The following is a 25,921-nucleotide window of genomic DNA, read 5'->3' as shown; positions in this document are numbered from 1 at the left end:
TACACAATCTAAGGGACAGCGCTAGAGTTTCATGCATAGCCAGCAGAATCACACTTTCTATCATTCAACTATTTAGCATTTTTATTTTTTTAAAGATAGGTACCTTTAATTTAGATGTCTTTAATATTCCTATCTGCAATCAGAACTATTAATTCCATAGAAGACCATTGGAAAGGGTCAGCAGCAGAGCTCAACAGCTGGCCCTGGATTTTGAGTGACATTTCTCAGCAGTTTTTTTGTTGTGTATCACAGTTAGCAGTACAGATGTCAACAGGTGTAATTAGTGACTATTTCTGTCTCTGCTCCAGGACATATGCCTCTAAGTAGCCAGTTGCCAATATCACAGCACAGCTGAGGATTCTCTGCTGCTATGGGGCAATCAGCAGGCAGTTCGAAAAAGGTGAAGCATGAATGATGTATGACAAGAAGAAAGGCAAGCTTAAGACTGTCAATGTAATGCCATACTCCTCTCAAATCATCTCTCTGACTGAGATTAGATTTTTCCTAGAAAGGACAGAAAAGACAGATGTTGTCTTTGATAAAGTGATTTACCCCCAGTCACTAACAGGATCTACAGAAAAGAAGGTAATTGCATTCAACTAAGTGAAAATGAACACCCACAAGGTCTAGTTGTAAGTGCAAGTGGAAACTGTCAATTAAAGATTGAGAGTCTCCTTACAGAAAGGCAGCAGGACGCAAAAGCACTGACAAGGACAGTCCCTTCACTTCCAACCCTCCTCTCTTTTGATGATTAGTTGTAAAACATTTGCATTAAGGTGAGGCAACCTTGTCAAAGTGATATATTTATTACAAGAGTTCATCCATTAGAATAATACATAGATCAGGCACTGTCACGGCAGCAAATAAACAATGATCTCTATCTACTAGCTGCAGTGGCAGGTACAGCTTTTGCTGTATAGCCAGATACAGTATGGCTCAAACCTCTCACAGCCACCATATATTTTTTTGTTAAGAGAATCAAGGCAGAATATTCAGCATAAAATGTTGGTGAATCATTTACATCAAATTAGAAGGGGAATAGGGAGAGCTTTACATTAACAAGAATGGAGAGATAAAAGCATAAGGGGGGAAAGAAAGCGCTAGACTTTGAAACATGTCATGTACATTGAAAGAGAGGGAAAAAAAAACCCTCACTTGGTGTTTGGCTGTCAGTGTAATAAACTCAGAGTTAAATAATCTGGAACAAGATGGCCCATCTTGTTTTTATTGCTTTGCTGACAGATATAGCAGATTCAGGTCTTTCCTTACAACAAAGTGGGAAGAGGTTTACAGACATGCTCTCCTTTCTTCCTCCTTTTTCTCTGACATCCTTACTTCAGCCAGTGCTGCCACTGTCACTAAAAATGATTCACTTGTCTGAACAATATCTATTCAACTATGGGAGAATAGAGGCCAGCACCACTCACTGTTCCGCTCTCCACCCTCCCACCAGCTGGAGCACAACACCCATGGGCCCAGGCAGGCACTACACCCACCTCTGGCATGGCCCACTGGTGAGTCTCCCATCTCCCAGTTAAGGACAGTAAGCCCAGTTTTTTTTGAGTTACAAGTGGAGATCAATGTATAAAAAGAGGTTGTGTAATTTTTGTAAATACAGAAAGGTCTGAGAAATATTACTGAATAATGTTGATAAAATTTTCTCTATTGAGTCTTCATTTACGGAAAGTAGAGCAAAACAGACATGTTATCACTGAGTATAAGAGTAACACAGTGATAGCAATCATATGCAATCCTTTGAAAACACCTGACCCCCAAAGAGAGCTTATTTTGTATAAGATGAATTACCAGCAAAACCAGATATTAGGAATGTTGCTACAAGATACTATCAGCCGTTTGGTCAGGGTCATTGATTAGGTTACATATGTTTGTTTCAAAAGTAGCTGGAAAAAGGACAGAGAAATGCATTCCCAGAGGCTGGATAAAAGAGCAAACCACTGTGTCCCCTTCTTGAACAAAGATCCTCTTACTCAGAAAAAGCTTCAGGACAGTGTTTTTCCAGTTAGGAGAATTTGTGTCAAAAATAGCCTCAGTCTAATCCTACATAAGTTAATTTACAATCTATTCAAGCTTTTATAATAGATCTCAACACCACAGTATTTTAATAAATAGGAAATAAATACTGTGTCTTCAGGACAGTCAACAGGAATTAGACTTGTGTGAGATGTGAGACACTGCTGCTTTTGGTATTTTATCTATGATGGCTATTCATAGGTCAAAGATCAATTACTTCCACAGAACTGAAATATTTAATGCAAGTAACAGATTTCTAGGTATATAATACAAGTTTTTTGTCCAAGAAATCCAATATCCCCAATATAATTTTAGCTACTGTATAAAATGAAGTAAAATTGTTGTCTTACAAGACATCTCAAAATATTATCCTGTTAAAAATGGTACACTTAGGAGCAAATATTTCTTTGCAGAAAACATCAACTGTTCCACCCAGACACCTGAAACAACTAATGATGCCCCTTAACAATAATGAAGCTTATGACATAAAAGGTTGATTGACCTGGCTATTGAACCACACTGTTCAGAACATGTAGCCATCTCTGATTGGGGTCAGTAACACAGGAAATATGGAAATAAGCCTAGTCAGTGTAAATTTTTTACAAATTGAAATGGCAGGCTATTTGCACTTTCTCTTCACTCCCTTGTACTTATCTTGACTGCTGTGATGCTAAAAAGAGTACATCATGGTAAAACAAAGGAGTCAATCATTTACAGATGGCAGTCCATTAATTTATCTACAAGATGTAACCACCAGCTGAGGATGTGTACCTCCATACCATTGCTGGAGAGAGCTATACAGATTGATAATCACCTTATTTACTGCAAAAACAGCAACAAGTGACAAGAACAACCTGCTAACAGCATTCATTAAATTAAATGCTTGGTAAATTTGAAGTGTATATAGTATTAACAAAAATCAATATGCAGTTATTCAGATCTAAACTGGATTATCAACATTGTTATATTTCATCACAGCACCCGCCTTCAGCAAAAATTTTATTCTGATGTCATAGAAGCCAGTTATGCAACCACAAAATTTCTGTACTTCTTACTCAAGTGTTATGCCATTAGAAGTTGTTGTTGCGATACTAGCTTGCCCAGCTGTTATAACCGTGTCAGAAAACAAGCCATGCAATGGAATGGTATCAGGCACTACAGGATTGCTTTATATTTTCTATAAGTATGATAGGATATAGGCAAGAGAAAACATACATGTTAAACAGTAACTCAGAAAGAAATTATAAGGACATTACACAGTGATGTAGACTGTGAATCTGGCTTAAAATTGGTAGAAGGCTTATTCAATTATAAAACTGTTCAAAGTGAAGCTAAGAATAGCTGTAGAAAGATAATTACATTCTTATGATTTAGTGCTGCCATTTGATTATTTGAAAAATCCTTTACACTTTCAGAACTGATGTAATGTAAGAAGAAACACACTTATCTCATGTTTAAGTCAAAAGCACTTTTCAAATATTTCATGCTGTGTAGTTTAGAATTTGTGTAAGTTAAAGATCTTACTGAGCTGGAAAATACAGACTTGTCTGTTTCAATTTGTTCTGCAGTTATTTTCCAGTCAAGTAATATAAGCCTACTCGAAAACACAGTTTTTTAAGCCTACTAGTAAAACACAGCTGACTGTTCACAGCAGTACAAATTGACAGTAGTATTTGATAAAATACGCAGATTTCTCAAATTTGGAAAGTTGCTCTGACAGTTTTGAAAGTGTAAATTATGTAACTTCATACATATTCTTGTAATATTTTCCTGTAACTGTTTTGCCATTACTGTATTCTATATTTACATGTTTGTGTACTAGAAAAAAAGGTATTGTTTAAGTAGAAAACTAAATAGCATACACAAAAAAGAATAATTCCACATGTTAGGACAATTATACACATAAAGAAAATGGAAAACTATAGCTTCATTATCCTTAACTGTAAATAAGCATAAGAATTGCACTGTGTATCACTCATATGTAGTTAGCATATAATAAAATTAGTAATATACTGTAAATAGTTTTAAACTTTGTCTTTTTCATATAATTTTGATAAGCTAAGACAAGAAAAATGAGAGCTCCAAGCAGTGCAATATCTTTGTCGAAATATTTTGTTTCAAAAGCAAAACATTTCAGAGGTGCATCAGTTTTGACAAAGCTTCGAGCATGGAAGATGTCTAAGGTCCAAGGAGAACACTCCTGGTTACCTGACTAGAGACACTCAAATTGAAAACTTGACCTTGCAGACTAGTAATGGTTATTTCTAAAATTCCATTTCACAGAAATATATAAATGTTTTTGTTTCAGTCTCACCCAGAATGCTGGTGAAAGATGGCTGAGGTTCTCTAAACATCATCAAGGAGTCATTTTAACAAGGACCTTTTCCTATTATTGGTTTTTAATTTTAGAAACAACAATCAAATAATACTATGACTCATACAAGGATCAAACAATTCTCAAATTTAGTGCAATCATGTCAGTTCCCCAGAGACTAAAATGAAAGTTATTAGAAGACATGAATTCATGGACACATGGCACCTTAGCACTAGCAAAATACACTTTAGAGTATATTGGGCCTTTCACTACCTACCTACACAATTTGTCAGGCATTATAAGCTTACCTTTCTGCAGTAAGTTGATGTGCAATACATTTATGTCAGTCGTTTAGCCTACTCACAACCCACTGACATAGGTGTAATCACTGGGATGCTGCAGTTCTCCACACCTACTACATCTATAGCTGGCAGATATTCTTCATGGGATTCCCATTATAGCAACAGAACAAGGCAAACTCTACCTACCTGCAACCAAAGGGCATCAGAAAACTACCGGACTGGGAAGACTATCAGCTCACTGTCAGAAGTTAAAAGCAAGCCCAGGTAGTCAGTCAGTCTTTCATGTCAGAAAAATAAATACTTATTTCCGATATCAGTAAGAAGTCTCTGAAACAGTAAGGGTCTATTAAATAACCCAGACCTGAGTTGTGTTGTGCAGCTTCCACAAAATAGCTACTCAACAAAGACAAACTGGAACTTGTATTTACTTTTGAAGCTGATGAATTCTTTACCTGTTTGAAAACATTAAGAAAATCCAGGTTTTGAATACTAAAAACATAAGATATATTTTGCACATTATCCTAAGCAATCTATAAATTATAGTACAGCTTCATTTCTTAGCTGAAAGGAAAATGCAGTGTCCTAAGCACTATCTTGGAACACATGTATTAAGTAAAACAAAACAAACACCTACAAATATTTATGGAGATGCTTTCACATACCCTTTTGTTTTTAGATCAGTCAAATTTCAGGAGGCTTTTGTTACCCTGATTTGACTCAGTTTTAATTTGTTAGATACACCCTTGCAGATGTATAAGATGAGTTAGAGTTACGAAACTCTAAGTTAGTGTGAGTTAGAGTTACAAGGTGAGTTGTAACCTAACTCACCTTATAACTCTAACTCACACTAACTCACCTAACTCTAAGTTGCAAGATACTTTCTTGCAAATGCAGTATTTCTGGATCTAATGTACAGACCTATCCATGGTAAAAGAGTTTATAGAGTACGTTGTGGAAAAAAAAATCTAAAAAGTATGCATGTATATTACATATGCACACATATATTTCTGTATACACAAATATATTTATTACATGTACATGTGTATGTATCTTTGAGAAATTTATCTCACTTGATCCATAGATAAAAATTTATTAGCATAAGATTTGAGAAGAAATTGTGAGACATGAGGAAACAGCATTAGCTAACATTTATTGAGTTATTACCACACTTAAAGCAAATCTGTTTGATAAAGCACTGTCCCTTTGAAAGGGAAATTCCAGTGCTCTGCACATAAGCTGCCATATACTGAATTCATTTGAAACAAACACAAACCGTTTCAGACCACCACAGTGAAAGAGTAAGGAGGTAAGGTCACAGTGATCAAGATCTCACCTGCTGCTATTGCTTAAATGTCATTCTGTGACTTAGCTGAGACTCACTAACGAGGGTGTTTTCCATCCATATGAAACAAATATGATACTATTAGCGGCATCAATTAAGGTAGATAAAGTAATAGTCTAACTGAATGCTTGAGGAAGCTAATGGTTTTGCTTTCATTTTATGATGGATTACACTCTGTACTATAAAGCCAGACATGGGATCAATAGTTTCTTCTGCCTGGAACACCTCCTCGCCTGGAGTGTAACATATCTAATTTAAGATTTATTGGTCAAGCTTTCTTCTCTTACTCAAGGAATAATATATAATGAAAAAAAAAACACCAACCCCCCCCCAAACCAAAGTACTTTGTAGATGTAATTTCCTCACCATTGTGTTTTAACAAAATTTTAAGTAATTTCCTCAGCTTAAATTCCACAGAAGCAAAAAGTCCATTTAACTTAAGACACATTCCAATTCTCACTTGGTAAAAAGAATCTCCTGATCAGCTCATCTGGAGAAAATGTCTGTGTTTGGAGCCTTGTGCTCTTAGGAGGACTCTTTAGGGACAGTGTAACGTCCCTAAAGTTGCACTGAGTTTGCAAATTAAACACATTGAGAAAAAATCGTTTGGAACATGTAGGGGTTTTTTTCTTGTTCAAGGCAAGCTCACAGGAGTGTTAAAAATAATCTCCATTCTGTATTCTTAGGAACTAGGATGATGATGCATATTGAAGACAACATCATGTTGCAGCACCAAACAGGAAGATTCCAGGCTTCTCAGCATTTCACTCAAAGGAGTAATTTCATACAAGAGAAACATAACCAGAGATTATCTCAGTCTGCCAAGAAACAATTTTTATATTTTAAGGAAGCCTAAGGTGGACAATTTTTTTAGCAATGCAAACACTTTTATTGTCTCTAGCTTTCCCCTTTCATATCAGAAACTAGTATTTAGTCATACTAGGCCAGCAACCAGTCCACTTAAGAGTACACTTTATACTCAATTGGCAGAAATAGTATTGTTGGCAACATTTGCGGCTCAAAAAAAAAAAAAAAAAAAAAAAAAAAAAAGAAACAAAAACCTTGCAAAAACAGAGCTTTGGGATCAAAACACATCTGAGACATCAGAAATACATAAAGACTATTTGATGAACCTTTTTTCAGGGCATGAAATGTATCCACATTTTCAAGTTACAATTATATTACATCATTATGGGTTTCCTTCTATTGTTTTTGTTTGTCTGTCTTTTTGGGTGGTTGGTTTTTTTTTTGGTTGCTGTTGTTTGGCTTTTTTGTTTGTGCTTTTTTTTTTTATCTTGCCCTTGATGTTACTAAGGGCAAACTCTTACTGAAGCTAGTAGGGCCTTGGCTCAAATTAAAGTCCAACAAGAGATCCATAGGATATAATGAAATCTAAAATACCTACACTTCTCTACACTCACTTATAGAATTCATTTGTCCCTCAAAACGTCTTACTTAAAACAAGATGTTACTCCTCAAGACACAGAATGCAAAGAGCAAATTGATAATTGCTTCATAGTTCACATCACCAGTTGACTTCTGGGACTATGAGTAATACAAGATACTCAGCTGAGTTTCTAACTGCATGTGAGTTGCTTTTGATAAGTGTCCAGCAAGTCTGAAGCATAAAATCAACACATTGCACAATGAAATATTCCATCTTAACAGACATGAAAGACATATCTCTTCTCCAACAGTGCAGAGTTGCATCAAAATGCTGCCAGTACTCAGTTCTTGCCATCTCAAATACCCCATTAAATGTTTTTCTTATTATTTCACAACAAAAGAACCGATATCTTTTTCGGTTGAAAAAAAAAAAATCTGCATCAAGAGCCTATTTTTAACTTTTAGTGAATCAAAATACCTTAAGCCTCTCTCACCAAGAACAACCTTCAAGTCTGTATGTGAGACAAACGTGCTTACATCAACACTACTTTCTAGAGCAAATTCTGGTCAAACTTCTTAATGTTAAATTTGTATCACGTTGCTTCCTACTCTCTATTCTTTCCACAGTCTAATTTTCATCTTGCCCGAGATGCATGTACAAATCTTGAATTATCTACTCCTTCCCATCTTCTCATTGCAGATACTAAACATATCATACACCTGTCATGTACATACACCCATCATACACCTTTTATATACATATACCTTTAAAAAGGTACATTTCCCATTAACATATTATAAGTTTCTATTTTTTGAAAAGGCACATGGCATATTATACATTACATACAGATATGTAGGGGTAGCAATGAAAACATACAGCTTTTATTATCTTTAGGGAATGTGAGAAATCTTTTACCTGAGTTGAAAACTTTTTTCTTCCAGATTTCAAAGGTTTGGATCTTTGGAATCAACTATTTCTTGACACAACTGATACAACTTTTTGTACCTCTGTATGTTAATGCATTTCTGCTCTAACAGATATGAGCAATAAGAAAAAAAGACTTTTCAGTTATTCATATTACCCAGAGTTAAAACATCAGTGGTTTTATAAGAAGCATTGAGTGGAAGAGAAGGTCTGAAAGCTCCAGTAGCAGCATGGATGACTAAGGACCTCCCTCATCCATACTTCCTCGGAAGTAAACTCATCCCAGCCACATCTACATTCACCACCTTCCCCCAGGTGGTGCTTTTTCGCTGCAACTTCTCCAAAATTAACTAGTGGAAGTACTAAAAAATACTACAAAACAGCCTGGGACCACAAGGGTCTCTTCCTCCTGAGTTGCTGAACTCATTGTATGCCACATCACAGATCAGAAGTTGTTTTACCATTTTATATCAAGATTACATAAGTATTTAAAATTATTAAATGTTAAGAGTTTCAATTATTACATTTTACTAGTTAAAAAAACCCTGAAAAATCCTGCACATATCTGAACACAAAATTCAGGGAGAAACCACAGGAAGACAACATGCCTAGCATAAGAATAAAATAACAGTATGGGGAAGGGGTAAGAATAATTTTCAAGTGGAAACCAAATCAACACTAGTGAGGAAAAGCTTTTCAAAACTGCTGATCCTGCATTTAACAGAAAAATCAGAGCAAGCATGTTCACAATAGTAAAGATACAAAGTCTGTTAAAGACAAACACATCTCCAAAGAGAAAAAAAAAATGTGCTTTAAGATTCTGTCCATTCCTCAGAGTGACAATGTAAGTTACTCATTACAAGCATCTGTGGTACCCAGAGGGGCCTGTTCACACTCCAGTGAGGTATAAGCATATGGAGGAACAGAAACACCCCCTCCTGTTTCCAGGTGGGAGGCTTCCAGATGTGCTAAGGAGGGCTCTCAAACAAGTTGCGTACAACAGTCGCATCTGGATAAAACAGACGAGTCACAGAGCATACATCTCTCAAAGAGAGGTAATATCTCCAAGCAACCACTGATAACACAAGGGAGCCCAAGCTGTTTTAGGGACTGAATGCTGTCAGTGAGTTCAGGTGGTGTTACAAGTACTCTAAATTGTGTTAGATAATGTCCTTTATTCACTGTTATTATAGCAAAGTTTGACTGGAAAACTGTACATTTGAGACTAACATAATACGATTCAGAGACACTTGGAATAAACACCGAATGAAGCAGATCACTCAAGTACATGGTCCCAGAGCAATTCCTAAACACTCTTCAATCACACGTCTCTTCCAGGTATGCAATGCATTTGAAATACATATTAAAGAAGCCCCTTCAAACAACTCCCTTTCCTACTCTGAGCTGAAGAACCTGCATTTCTGTGTTCTCCTGACGAATTCCCATGGTCATTCCACTACTCCCTCCACCTGAAAAGGCCTCACATCACTGTTACATTAAACCTAAAGATTAAGCAAGCAACTTTAATTACTGGTTTACAGGAAACGCAAAGGAATAGCTTTTAACACAGTAAGAAGTAATCCAGATATCTAGCTGTGAAGATTATTCCATATATAAAATACTGCCTTTATTTCATAACATAGACAAAGGTTACCAAGACAGTAAATAGTAAAAATAATTAAGTGTCAATACTGAGCAGGTTAGCAACAATTTTTCAAATGTAAATGTGTTTATATACATTTCTAATACAAACATGCAGTTTTATATACATTTTTAACACAATCATGCAGTAATCCCAGGAAAATCCCAGCATGCTTGTCCTGTTGCTTGTTTTTGGGGAATATAGATACATGTTTCTTACTAGCCCCAAGACTGACTCACATTGAAATATAATGATGTCCCTTCCAGCAGTAACATTTTTTTAACTATGTATTTTTTATGTAATTGCAACAATGCTTCAGGAAGTATCCTGGATAGTCACTGCATTTGTTGAGCTCTCTTCACTTTGGTATTTTTTTTTAATTCTAAATCAACGGAAGCAAACATTTAGTGCTTCTTTCACAACCAAATATTTGCACAGATTTACAACTTCTCAATGAGATTTGGACTCCCTAAGCTCTGTAGAGTCTCTAGGCAGACATGTTACTCACGGATGATCCAGGAACTCATTTAAGTAAGTGTTTCTCTCACACGGGAAAACAACGTGCCTGTTACTGGGAAGGAAGTGCAGATATTCACACAGAAGGGGAAAGTTATCGGATGAAAAAACACTGGCCTTATGAGCTCAGTTATTACATTTCTGGTTTGCATATTCTGATAATGGATACTTGCAACACTGCATTCAATTTTAAGGACTACAAATGCTTTTGTGTCAGTGCAGTGACCTCTCCAGAATTTGAATGAGAAAAGAGGCACAAGCAGAACTATTTAACTGCCATTTCGTTCTTATCATAGGTGAACTCAGGTTAAAAAATTAGACCTTCAAAGCTGTCTCTCCCCAGGTACTTTCTGAAGTTCTTCAGCTTATAAAATGTTTTTCAAAAAGTTGAAGGCTTACCAAAACCTACTTGGATTTCTCCAGTCAGGCTCTGAACCCAGGATTATCTTCCTTTCTCAGCCCTTCTCTGCCTGTCCATAGTCTCCAGACATATCATATTAAGCCATTATAAATCAAATGTGAAAGAGATTATATTTTCCCTCAGCCGTTAGCCGTCATTCTTCTCTGCACCCAGTACAACAGTATACAGACAAAACCACCCATCCATAATATGGAAGTATACATTTTTATTACTCCTCTCAGAGGAAATTTCACCTCTCAGTCTCTGCAGCCAGTGTGAAAGGGAGGTTGGACTTGTTTTTGCACTCATGCTATCCCCGCTTATACCAGAAACAATTTGACATTGTGTCAGATGACAGAATAATGTATTCAAGGCTTCCAAAATAAGCAGGTAAGATGCTAAGCAGGGAAGGGGTAGAGGCAAGTTCCTGGTGTCCCTGAGTGAAGTGTCTGATGAGAAATAAAGGTAAAATGAAAACTAATGCTACTATAAAATCTAACTCCATGAATACTTCATAAAAATGTATTGAAGTTAATTGCCTACCTTGAACTTAACAATTTTAAGAGACCAGCCACAAGCCATCTGTGAAGCATCTTCTAATTTGAAGATTTCATTTGATATATATTTGTCTCCACTATTTAATGAAGTAGGCTCATTCATTTTTCAACAGGTACAACTTATTTTATGAAGTGTAAGTGAAAGGATAGCAGCAATGTAAGGCCGTTCCTTAGATTTGTTTCAAAAAGAGAACACTTAGATTTTGTATCTTAAATCTGTTACGAATAAAGCAATAAATACTGCACAGAAATCACTTTAAAATATCATTTAACCCTGCAGCCACTTCCATCAGAACAGTCATGATGGGTGCAGTGCACAGGTTTGACAACCCCATTATAAACTCATCTGATTGAGCTTTCACTGGATTGCCTGTTGCAGCAAGGATATCAGGTGGCAAAGAAAGACTACTTTCTCCTTTCTTTCATAGCAGCTGTTGCTATTTTTGACCCTGACACTTTGTGTTTATTACATCTTCATCAAAAGCATTTCTAAAAAGCTGGCTGGGACAGAGATTAACAATCCCTGATGTGTTTCTTAATTGGCACGTATGCAACATTCTGTCCCTCATCCCATGTCTATTCCTAGAGGCAATCAATATCCATTTCCAGCAAGAACAGCATAATCTACTCCTGCAAACTTCCAGTCGTACTGAGGGCATATTGATCCGTGGCTGCATCTCAGGCTTTGTGTTTACAGGAGTATATGAACATGTCTGAACAAGACCTGTCCTCATATCAAGCTCACTGTAAACTGAGTAACTCCACTTAATATCACTATGAGAACATGCTGAAATATCATGCTTATACCGTCTTGTTCTTTAGACTCAGCACTGCTCTAGCAGCAGCTTTGACATTTTTAAGCAGCCTGTAAGATGGGTGAGCCTATATCAAGCAATGAGAGATTGCCTAGATACTGTTCCCTGTCAGAAAAACCTGGGTGCAGATTGCAGGGTGTAGTACATACACAGGGCCATCTCCAACAGCTCAAGACTCCTCAATACCCCTGCTATAATGGGCATTATCAGGGCCCTGGGCTGAGTCTTCTGCAGGAAGTCTCTCCTTTCAGCTTGAATCCAGCCTCTGAACCTGCAGAAACCTCCAGCTGCCTGCAGAAACAGTACTGGGGAAACAGTGCCAGTAAAATCAAAGAGAAAGAAAGAACTTGCTGGAGTGTTATTACTGCTGAAACTGAAGATGACAGCATTTCCTCAGATATACACACAGACTGTAAGGTAGAGCTGGCATTCTTCTTATCCCTGAGAGATACTTGCGTATTCAACAAGAAAAAAAGTTAATGATGTCTCAGTGCAAGACATTTGAATGCTTAGCTGAAAAGTCCAAACAGTTCTTTTTCTCTTACAGGTTTGGACTGTCTCCTGGTAGTTAAAAACAATAATAAAATTTGAAATTTAATTTCAGTTAATAGTCACCCAAGCCACAAGAATGGGAACAGTGACAAAGAGCTAAAGCACACCCAAATCACTGCTTCTTCAAAGTACTAGTAAAATTTTATTTTTTTTTTTTTTTTACCTATCCCATGCACACCACACAATATAGGCAACAGTACTTATGTCCAAAGTTGCAAAGCCAGGATCTTTTTCCTGCCAGGATGAGGCTATTTGTCAACACCTCACATATGCTGGTTTCAGCAAAAAAAAACCATGGTACCCCATGGGTAATCAGCAGACTAAACAGTAAGCTCCTGCCCCACAGATTAAGTGGAGATACTGTGGTCTAACGCTGACGTTGTGGTACTGAAACACCAAAGTCAGTCATCGAGATTCCCACCAAAGTGGGCTCTGTTATATCAAACAGATCTATATACTGGACACTTGTTTTATTTCCATTTTGCATGGACTTTGCCAGGAGAATATTCATTGTTGAAAGGATTCATTCAGTAAAGATTCATGATGATTTCTCTTGAGTTTTTTTCCTGCAACTTTTGAGCACCTATGTATATGCAATAGTGCACAATGATCAGAACATTGCTGTCCATGAGACTTGGTAATAACATAGAACAGAATATTTCTAAGAATAGAATATTTCAGTTAGAAGGGACTTGCAGTATATATCATCCATCATTTTTATCCCACAACAATTTAAAATGTTTGACTGACTATGTACAAGTAACACTTAATCCACTGAAATAAAGTCCACAATAATTAAATTAATTAAGGACAGAATTGAAGACTAAGGATAAAACTTTGAGAACATTGTCCTTTTTTAAAGTGTATAACATTTTTTAAAGGCCATAAAAGCTAACTGTGGAAGAACACTTAAAGACAGAAAAATAAACAGTAAAAAAAAATGAGATGAAATTGAAGGAATATAATTTAGATCCTGACTCAAAGCATTCAAAGTGAATGAGTGCCTATCAACTTCCATGGATTATGCATTCATTTTTTACTGATCTAGTAAGACATTTTGCTAACAACGCACAGAAACATAGCAGAGCATAAAATTATTTTTTGAACATTTAAATCTTGAGGAAATTTTTTCCTTCTCTAATTAACCAAGACAGAAAAACATCTATGCAACTAGCTCTCACAGTGTGCAACGTGTGTTCTATTTGTCTAATGCAACATAACAACAGTTTTTATTTAAATTCAGTAGTAAGTGTCAAAAAAAACATCACATCCTTGCATAAATTCTCATGCTGTAAAATCAGGGTGAAGAACAAACAAATCCAATATTTTACATAAACCATAAATACTGAAACCTCAGCCAAGAATTTTAAGTGCAGTGCAACAAGTGATAACGAAATTCTGTTCTCAAACTGCTGAAGTCATTCTGAACAAATGCTAATAGAGAATGAACCATCATGAGCTGTTAGCCTAATTCCTTTTTGCACAGAGAATTTTTTGTTAATTGTCCCTCTATTGTCTTGGACAAAGGTACAGAATAAATTTTAGAGCAACTTTCCAACTATAGTATACTAATAAGATTTTCACTTGGAGCAGCCAGCATTTAAAATAAAAGGCTAACAACTGACAGGAGATGAACAGAAGCCCCCTAAACTTAAACCCTTCCTGCAGACCAAAATGCATTGTCTAATTTCACTGCAGCAGCACTTCACAAGCAAGCCACAGGTTATGAACTTATTGCAGAAAAGCCATTATTGAAAAGTAAAACTGAATAAAGCTGATCAATAGGGACAAACTGGAGTGTCATTGGAAAATAAAGGGGACACATCATCAAGATGGACAGGTGACATGTATGCAGAAGAGTCACTGTCATGATTTGTAGAGCTTAAGTAAAGTGTTTGAATGACTGGGGCTGACATATGTTCCTAGAAATTTTGTTGTATCTAATATGGGGTCAAGATGGGAAAAAAGCATACAGAAGTGTCTGTTTAAAGGGAATGGACCTAGGCAAAGTTCCCTTTATGGTTAAAAGACAATGTGAAAAGTGGAAAGCTAAGTAAGGTCCTCTGAAGGTGAAGTTAAAATACTTGTTGTGAAAGAAAACCAGGAGCCTGCAGAATGCAAAGAGAAGTTAAAAGTGGTAAAAGGCATCAGCAGTACACAATCTTTAGGCAGTATTGTCAAATTATACATGAATTTGTTACAAGAATTGGGACATTAAGTTTTGAAAGCCTGCTCAGGGAGGAACAGAGCAGAGCACGCATTTTATACATGTTTTAGAGAAAGAATCTGAAAAGCCCAAATTAATGCAACATAAGCAAACCTGATAGATGAGGTTATACATGCTCAAGTCACACTTCACAAGAGAAGCAAGCAAGCAACCATGTCACTTGGAGAAAACAGCTGAGGCAGAGTAACACAGTTTAGTTATTTTAAGCTTGATCGGACAGCAAAGAGATGGATGGGATAGATAGATCAAGGTGTTCATTCAAAAAGAAAACAATTCTGAAAGACAGCTATATCTAAGGGCTGTTCACATGAAGGAAATTCTGTCAACAGATTCGTAGCAAATCACTTGTTTCCCAGACCTGCAATCACAACTCTTTTCATAGACAGTTACACCTGCGTACAAAACATCATATTTGGAGAAAATGAAATTATCCCAGTTCAGTATTTCCTTTCCAGAAAGCTTTCTCCTCATATACCTCTCTGGCTATTAAAAAAATAAGAAAGTAAGGGCACAGACATCTCATCTCTGGGCCCTCTGCATAAAATACACTCCCTAGAATAACAGGGCAAAACAGCACCAGATCCTTTTTCTCATTGTTCAAATTCAGTAGATGCCAAGCATTCTGCAGACAGTTTCACTTGCAAAACTATTGTGCATGAGTTTTGAAAGCCACCTGCTGACTTCAGAACCTGTGTTTTCATATGTATGTCAAAACCCACATACCCTTCACTCAGCAAATTAAAGATTCGCAAGTGTGTATTTCCAAGAGCTCAAACCATCCTGACAACCACAATGTTCATTATGGCGATCTGTTTTCATTTCCTGTAGTCTTAAACCTTTGCATAAACCTTGTCTGTAAACCTGAACTTTGAAGAATTGTGAATATGTTAGGCAAAGCATGCAGATGCTTGAATATTCTGTTCAAGTCTACTTCCAGATGTATAAAAGTATCTTATTTATTGCTCTACAGAAGCACTAGAAACCCACACCTCATCCTAACAAAGTACACTTACCACAAATACAGAAACTACCATAAGCCACATTAAAAACATTCCTTTCTAGTATTTACCAAGGTCAAAATGTAAAAAAATACAAAACAAACTACATCGCAACATTTAGGTCTGTTTTGTCCTTAAGAACACCCCTAAATTCTTTCTTAGCAGATCTTGTTCCAATCCAAGATCAAAGTATCCTTTTCCCCTTTTATTGTCCTCTTGTTTTATCACTGAATGACAACAGGATTACAGAAGGCTCTGATTTCTGCAAAAGTATCAAACAGCCAAGTACTCAAAAACTATAGCTAAAGGAACAATCGTGAATAATTTTTACAATGGTTGGAGTATCTTTTTCATTTGGGGTGGGAGAGTACTGGGTTTTATTTTGGTCAGTTGTTTTTTTTTTTAACCCAGTTCTTCAAATTCTCATGCTCAAGGTAGTGATTTTTAGGAAATTTCTGTGGGAATTTCTAGTATTTTTAAGATCAAAGTTATATACTTAAATAAACACTTGAATTCATGTTTCAGCAAGGTAAATGCTTTAGCTGAACACAGAGACAAGATTTCCTAAGCTTTGTAGAATGTCATTTGCATGTTTCCAATGCAAATATTCTACATAAGAAAGTCCACACAGATAAAGTTGATGTTTCTACTTAGGCTTTATCCACGCTGAATGACTCAACTGTGGATAACTTAGATGGACTTACAAGCTAATAAACAGAATGACTCTATTTTGTTGCATTTTGCTGTTCATAATTTCCATTGCTGAATCTGTTGAATCGTTATGTACATCAATATTCACCTATGTAACACAAAGTTCACACCAAGAACAAATAAGGCAACTCAGATATTTTTCTATGAGCAAATTGAAACTTCAACAGTATTCATGATAAAATGTATTGTCAGGAACAGCCAGGCCATCAAATTCAGTTTTATTTTCTCTAGAGAAGTTGCAGTGAGCAGTTTCACTATATTGAAATGGTTTTGTCAGCATGCTTTAAAAGAGCAGTAGGGCTGTACAAAAGTACAGATGTTGCTTACTGTAACTTATAAAAGAAAGAAATCATAACCTACTGATCTTTTCAGAGTTAGTATAATAAATGCCAGAAATCCCAAAATGTCCTTATTAAAGAATGTGAGAAGGTACAGTATGAGTACCAGACAGCTGAATCAAATTACAGTGAAGACCCTTTACAGCTACTTTTTACGGTGTAATTCAATGAAAACCTAATAAAAGGGGTTTTATCTTGCCATGATTATTAGACCATTACCTGTAATAAATGTAATGGCATTTTATACTGCTGTAAATTAAATATATCTTTTTCAATGGCCAAAGCCATCTTTTGCTTTCTACCTGCTCTCAAACCATCACTGTTTTTGGCTGACCACTGGTTAAGCTGTGATTTCACCTAAGAATAATTGAGGGGAAAAAAAACCCTCCTCATAAAAAAAAAAACCAACCAGCAAGATTTTACATAAACATTGTAATTGATCCTTTATATGTCATTGTTGTGTGAATATAAATTCTTATTGATAGAAATATTGTAGGTTAATTTTGATGCTCAACTGTCTTCTTTAGTCCTCCTATTTTTGGTTGCATTGGACCTTTCCAGTTCTCTGCGCCTACTTAAACCTGTATCAAAACTTTAACAGCATGAACATACACTACACAAGAGAACACATCACTGAGAAACTGAGCATGCTGGCCACTGCTGACTCCAAGCCTGGGTAGAACTTCAGCTCCTAAGGTAAAAAAAAAGTCTTTCTTGAGAATATCTGCCAGACCAGCACACTTGGAAGCAGGTCACCTCTCAGATCCACCAACACGGGGGAACTAGGTGGAACAATCTCCATGTTGAAACCACCTGTACATGACCATGAGATAAACCCTCCTGTAGAGTTCCAAGACTTAAAGTCCACCTTCATTACAAATTTCACTTTGTGCTTTCTCTCCCAAAATAACTGTCACCGAAAGTACCCCAAGAGGGTCTAAAATGCATTCAACTATGTCATGGGGATTTAAATTCATGATGCAGAACTCTTTTCATGATCTCATTTTAAGTTTTCCTTTTTCTTATTTCAGATACCCTTGTTCCATTTATCCTTAGTCCTACTGTATGCATTGACATGAATTATTCAATTGCATTGAAAAATAATGTTATCCAAAGCTCATTTTATTATTTCAGTCATTCCTCAAAATATTTTGAAACTTTTCTTTTTTTTTTTTCAGTATACTTCAGACTGAAAACACTAAATTGCTTGAAAAATTCCCTTATATTTTTCCAGTTCATGAAATAACAAAGTTAGCACTGGGGAACAACCAAGAATATTTCCCCAACCTCCAAATACTAAAGAAAAAACACCAGTGTAGAAAGAAACAATTTCAAAATAGAACCTATATGTTTTCTGGCATGTTGAAAATACTAGATTAGAATGTATTGCCATCCCAAGAGGTCATGTTACCTGAAGTTAAAATGAAAACCAACATTTTCCATTAACATATTATCTTTGATATCAAATGGCCCAGCATGTTGTATTAACTTAAGAGGCTAACATACTCAACATTGCTGGATGTAGTACTGCGAGTAGTTATGCTATAGAATGTAATAGTTTGACCCTATATAGCTTAAGGGCATATGACAGTGAAGCACTGCCACCACCTGACATGAAAATTCGCCTCACTGAACAAACCACCATGATTTACATCCCCTATTTTTTTATTTTTATTTTCTTGCTATAGGCATGTAAGAATGTCAAGATCTGACCTACTCTGAACTTGCTCACTGAGGGACAGAGCGCCAGTTTTTTCCTTACTGCAACTTTCATTTAAGGGATGAGGAAACAACCACTAAGGATGCAGTCTGATGGCATGTCCTGGAATGATTTGAGATACAAAATTCCATTTCAGAGTTGAAAAGGCAGTTTCTACTTAATGGTTGATGCTAGCTACAAGAAAATTGTTATTAGCGCCATAAAAGAAAAAAAAAAAAAAAAACAAACTATTCACAACCATATTCTGAAGTCACAAACAGCACCCACATTTTTAAGCTGCAAACATGGTTGGGAGTCAGAAGAAACCCAGCATCCCTTGACACCACCTCTGTTACTCTACCTTCTGTTCTGAGAAAATAGGTAATAAAAAAAAAATAAAAATCCTATTTGAGTGTAAATGGGTATGCAAAGGATGGAGTTAGCCATCTGTAAACCCTTCATGGAAAGAAAGGATATCTACATCATAGATAAGTGTCATCCTAAGTAATTATTAACCAATACATTTTCTGGCAATTGGCCACACCCATAAGTTGCACATACACACACCCACTTCAAGAAAAGGTCTTGAAAATAAGACTTAGGTTAGGCTGAGAAAATTGGCATCTGCAAGCTCACTTCCCTAGAAGTTTAGCTCAAGCTGACTCAGGGCCACCTGGATTTTCTGCCAGATACCCCACTGATGAAAACTGCCAAATTAAGCTCTTCCCTTCTTAATTGTCACAAGAGTGCCTTATTTCACCTCCAGCCTTGATTACCCCCTTAAAGTACACCACAGAAATATTTGCATCAAGCAGGAAGAGTGTCAATCATGGATCTAGGGTGATTATCCTAAAATCAGGTTGCTGAGAAGTGAAGCATAGTATCAGTTAAAGAATCACTAAAACCAGGTTATGAGTACAGTCCGGTAAGATACTTGATAATTGCTTATAATTTTCAGTATTTGGAAAACAATGTCCTGCGCATATGTTTTTACATTGTATTAAATGTTTCAGTCCCTGTCAAGGGTTGTACATTTTCACTACTTTATGATTCAAGGTGTTAATCATATTCAGTCTTCCAAGATGATTATCTGGTAAGATTAACATACAAATGAACTGTGATTGTCTCTGATTTTCAGAATCCTTTGCATTCTGCAAAATGAAAAAAAAAAAAAAAAAAAATAAATTAGTCTCTGACTTGAAAGATGCCTATTTCAAAAAAACAGGAATTATTATAAATTCAGAGTCTATGAAAATTATATGTTAATCAACATCAAAGTGCAGAAAACTTTCACCGAAGTCGCAACACAGTTTTTGTGTCTTACAACAGGCCAGAGCTTATTGGCATAACTACCTCAGAAAACACACACATTCCTTACTTGCCATCTCCAGTACTTTCATATTGTACTGATAAGACCTACAAAGTGACAAGTATCTGCAGCCATTTCTGAGGAACAGACAGCAATTTACAGTATACATTCATACACAATTAGGGTGCTTCAGAATAGAGAGCAAAGCACTATCAAATGTCAAGCCTCCTGTTGTGAAACAGTAAGAATTATGTAATGGAATTGTGTGAAGTTTAACACCTCAATCTAAAAAAAAAATAAAAATAAATAAATAAAAAAAAGAAGCAGTGAAGCAGTTTATTTGATAAAGGCAGCATGATGAGAACACTTCCCCAGTTTGCACCAACTGAAGTTTTATGAAGTACCTATATTTGTTCCTAGTGGCATTAATAAAGTTATTTTTGTTTGTCTGAATTGATGCTCTGTTGCTTAAAGAAAACAGGGAACATCAGAGCACCAATACTGCGTAGAGCTATTGCTTATACATGTTTGCGCAAGATTTACACAAGATCAGTGACTGGCATTTGGAGGGTGCCAGAGACAGAAAAGATAAACTCTCTGAATTTCTTTCACTTCCAAAAATATGGATACAGAAATGAGCCTGGGCTGCTCTGCAGGTGCCCAGGTTCCCTCCATACATGCTGAGGCTGGGGTAGTCTCAAAAGCACTCCCAAGCCAGGCAGTCTAGCTGTAGTCCCTGGAGTTATCCTAGGATATGACTTCAGTATCAAAGTGCCTAAATTCACTTCCCAAAATATTGTGACTGTTCAGTCCCTTCCTGCTCAGATTTTGGTTAATAGCTCATGATAAGGCCTGATGTATGCTGACCTAATGTGACCGCACGAGGTCAAAGCATGAGCACCACAGAGGCAGGACAGGTAGCCAGAAACTGCTCAAAGGCCATTACATAGCCATAAGCACCTGCAGATTGCTGCCTCCTGCAGCTGCCATCATCACATACTGAGTGGCAGTTTTATCAGAATCAGCTAGCTCATGGAAATGGTGGACACCGTATTTTCTTGCTGCAAGGTATAAACACATCTATTTACCCCAAAAGCTTTTGAAACAGATCTAACAGCAGCTGGAACGCCAAAGCTTTTGTGCTTCCTGGTACAATACGGAGGATACCAGCACAGTGACAGAAGAGGAATGATGAGCCCTCTCACTGTTGGCTGGGTAGCTAATTTTGCTCACAGGTGCACAAACTAAGAGTCACAAGTTATAATACTTCATGCATTGGGTGGCCAGTAAGTGAATTCACTATAGCCTGTGCAAAGGGAATTAAACCATTGTTTGTAACATTCGGTAATGGGCTCAAATATTTTATAGCACCTTGACCTGTAAATTTGAGAATCGCAAACAGCCTGTGGCAAGGTATTCAGAGGGATTGAGCACAACTCTCCTTCATTCTCAGCAGGAATCAGTGGTGGCCACAAGAGATCACAATCTAGGCAGGAATACCTGACCTGGATTTATATGTATTCTCCCTAGAAATTACAAGGCCTACCGCTTCAGCTAATTCCTGCTGCTTCTCTTTCTGTTGGGCCTTTCATCATCAAGGTTGAATAATTAAAAAAAATAAAAATCCAATTAGTCTTTCAATCACTTAAATTCATTTTAACTTCTTTGTTACTCTCACATCTGATACACCTATGATCCTTCTGACCCCTCTACAGTTCTGCCACTGAAAGATACTCTTTTCAGAGAATACAAGAGAAAAAAGCCAAAGGGAAACATCAACGCATTACTAGTTCCTTTGTTTTTCTGTCACACCACTCGTACATATTTGTACTGCTGACCAACAAACAGCATCTCTTATCAGGCAGGAGCCAGGATCACCTATTTGAGAGTTGGGTAAACATCATCAGAACACCTGTATTCAAAACCAGAACTGATAAAGGCAGCAAATTAAATCAAATGTTTATCTAGGTTCATGAGAAAAAACTGGAATTGGAAAGTTTATATCTATTTAACTACGAGTTTCAATGTTTTATGACTGTTTTATTAGTCCTTATTTCACAGTGATGAAAGTGCATATGCTCTTCTTCATTTTAGTGGTTAATAGATAGCTCGCTTTCAATTTTATTGAAATTTTCAACTTTCAATAGTTTTCTTTGCAAGCAATGGCAAGCTGATTGCTGAGCTGAACTTCAAGCTCCAACGCGGCTGATGACTCCAGCATTTTCATAGATTGAGGTGCCAAAAGAATCATCTACAGGCTACAAACCAAACTTGTGCCTAAGTCACTAATCTGTTCCCCAGTTACAGGCTGGTTCTAATAAAAGTTAAGGCTAAATTCCTGGCATTTTTGGACATTTGCTATTAATTTGCATTAAAATGTGTTTTCACTTTGAATTTCACACCTCAGAGCCCCATTAAAAGCAGAATATGCTACTGAAAGAAATCGCATAAAGATAGTAAAACCCCTTAAGAAGGCACCCTGCATTTTGTTTCAGCTACGGGCAAAAGAAGTACAGACTTCACTGGGGTGAAGTCTGCATGGACTAGGAATGACGATTGAGATCTGAACAGAGGATTTGTATTTAATAGGCCCTGTGATGAGCGCCTAATATCTTCAAGCCAAAGCTTATAAGAATTTTGCATTTAGTATTCATTTTACTTTTGCCTATATTCATTCTACACATTACCTATATAGATTTTATTTTTCTTTTCTTCTATTTTTCAAAGTTCAGCTAAAAAAATAAAATCTCTATAGCAAGAAAGCCAAGCTTTGCCATCACTGATTAACCAAAATCCCTCAAGCATTTAAGCAAATTTATTAATTTCTGAAGGCTTATCAGTTTACAGCATAGTATTTCTTCTACATATGGGTTTTCAAACTTTATCTTGGGGTTTTAAACTAGCTGGCTACTAGTGAGATCTACAGATTTAGGATCTTAAAAGGCTGCATTTTTAAAGATGCTAACTTTTGTTTGCTTGTAACACTCAGATTGACAATGGAAATAAGTGCACAGTGCTTTAAGAGCACAAGCCCCCACTATTACATATCATAAGATGTATTTACTGCTCCTGTGTGAGATACTACAGGTAAACTGGCATCAAAGACTGAAAGATTTTATTTTTTAAAGATTATTCAAAAGAACCACCATTGACCTAGTAAGTGGTAATGTAATAAAATTGTAAGAAAATCACTTCAATTAGCTTAATTTTAAAGGAATAAATATTTCAGAACAGATTTTAGACTTAGAATTTCAAGCTTATTTATTTTCACATGCTATTCTAGATATCAATCTGTTAAAACTTTTCTGATTGTTTAAAAAACATAAAGCAAAGTGAGTGATCCTTATGAAAAAAATCAGCTTTCATTCAACATTAGCTGAGAAAAAATCCCAGCAAATGTAACTTCTCTTTAAATGAAAAGTAATGAATGCATTTTATATCTATTTTTATTGTAGGACTATGAGTCCTAGCTTTAAGGCATTCATTGACATATTTCTGTAAGGTTGTTCAGACAATCAGCCTTGGATGAACAAAGCATGTTCTGCCAGACTTGCTGTGATGATTTTCTTGTAATAGAGCTGTGCGACATGAAGGATCTCAGCTGCTCTTCTCATTAATCAAATCCTAACTCACGCTGTGTAAGTGCCATTATGAAGAGAAGCACATGATACTAACCCACACACAGAATCAAATAATCTGAATTCTTCAGCTGTGTGAACTTCCCTGGGTGAAGGGAAGATATACATAAGACTTAGCCAGCCCCTAGAGAAGTGTGCCATAGTGTGGCATGTAGTGTGCCATAACCTTCACATCACAGATAAAACCATGGAAAACGCAGAAAACATTGCCTTAGCCTGATCAACCATTTTCCATGATCTCTGTGAAAAGGACTTCTGCAGAATACTACACACCCCACCAGTCATTATCCTTTCATGTGGGCTTCCCTAGGAAAAAGTAGCTGGAAACAGGACAACATGGTATCACTGCTCCAGAACCTTCTGAAAAAAAAAGATTTTTCTGAGGAATAAGGTTTCCTTTGTAAAGGAGTAAGCTCAACCAGCTACTCTCAGCAGGTTTTTCTGTACAGCATGCCAAAGTCTAAAGGTAACAACAACAAAAAAAATATTAAGAGGCATTCTGCAGTAAGCAGAGTACTTGGAAAGCATCTTTACCCAGTTTTCAGGGTTTGGTTTTATGGTGTACTTGTTTTGATTTGGTTTAGGTTTTTTGTATGAGTATTTTGTGTTTGGTTTGGGTTTTTGGGGGGAGTTTTTTGTTTGGTTGTTTTTTTTTTTTAATAGCAGAATTACACAGACTGTAGGTCTGAAGAGGGTTCCTGAGTTCACTTATGTCCTACTGTATATACTATATAACACAAGTTACTTTCTTGAGAAATGTCCAGATGTGTTCAGACTGTCAGGTAACACACTTGAAAGCAATAGGTATGTGTTTGTTTTTGTAAGCAGCACCAATTCTCAGTAAGAAAGCAAAGAGCAAGGAGTGAATAAATAGGGCAAGTATCTCACCCAACCAAGTAGACAAAAACAGAAAGAAGCAGCATTCTGGGCTTAGTGAGGGTCTTCCCTTTTATAAAAACACAAAAACAAAACACTGAGTTGTGGAGCTAGACAGACTGAAAATTAAAAATTGTATGCTGATGGTCCCTCTGTACCTACTGAATAATGTAGAAATCTAGCACAGCAGAGAAGCCATTCCAGTATCTTTAACAATATTTTCAGGTTATTAATCATGAACACCAGCATCAAATGCAAAAGTGCTGATTGGAAGTGAAGCCCTATCACCTTCTGGGCTTCTTTTTGGTGCTGTCAAGAACGGAGCTTTCTATCATTTGAACCGAAAGGATAACCTAAAATACAAGCCGTAAGATTTCACATGTAATGTATGTCATGTGGCATTACTTTACAGGAAACTATCTCTGAATCACTGTGTATTGCTAAGAAGTTGCCACTATTCCTCCTTTATCCTCTAAACTGATCTTCCTTTCCATGCTCCTGCTCACCAAGTGCAATTGCCTAACCACTTTATTTTGTACTGCCATATTGTGATGAATCTGATAGTCTGCCAGTAAGTAGGACTGCTAATTTTCAACTGCAACCCCCACCCCCAGCATTTCTTACAATTTGTCATTTTGATCTATTTCTCTTATTTGCCAAGCATAAAACAAAGACCAAAACTAGATAACTAGATGCAGGTAATTTTCACAGTTCCCTCCAACAGAATATCAGGAAGTCATGACGCTTTTTCTGAGTTCTTACATACCTAGGACACATGATTTGGGTTTGTTTGGGTTTTTTTTTAAGCAAAAACTATTATCCAAACAATTAATTTGAATGAAGATTTTTTTTTAAATTGAAACAGTCATTGTAAGGTCATCTGCAGAGAATCCTGATGAAAGATCATAGAGGTTTTAAGTATGTATCTTTACAGAGGATAGGACCAGGGAAATTGGATGCAAAGACTACAGTTTTTTTCTTGACTGAAATCTAGACCAGGAAGGGAAAACTTGAATTTACTAGTTTAACTATTTCTGCTACATAACCACCATATGATGACACTTACTAAACAGCAAAGTCTGTTTATACATACTGAAAAACATTTATAATACCTGAAGTAATACAAGTAAAGGGGAAATCTCTTGCTATCTATTTTTAAGCAAATTGTTAGGAATAAGCCTTTCTAGAAACCCTTTTCATAGAATCATAGAATCATAGAATAGTATGGTGTAGCGTGTATGGTTTTGCAGTAGCAGGTATGGTTTAGTACATAATGTATTATGTGCAAGGAAACATCCAAGTTTACAGTGAGATTTAAGTTCAGTATTATTGGACAATTAATT

This window comes from Pezoporus occidentalis, unplaced genomic scaffold (assembly GCF_034315485.1).
Source record: "Pezoporus occidentalis ecotype Australia unplaced genomic scaffold, CSIRO_AGI_Poc_V1 ctg224, whole genome shotgun sequence".
NCBI classification, from domain to species: domain Eukaryota; kingdom Metazoa; phylum Chordata; class Aves; order Psittaciformes; family Psittacidae; genus Pezoporus; species Pezoporus occidentalis.
The sequence above is the reverse complement of the archived record's forward strand: the minus strand, read 5'-3'. Positions refer to the sequence as shown.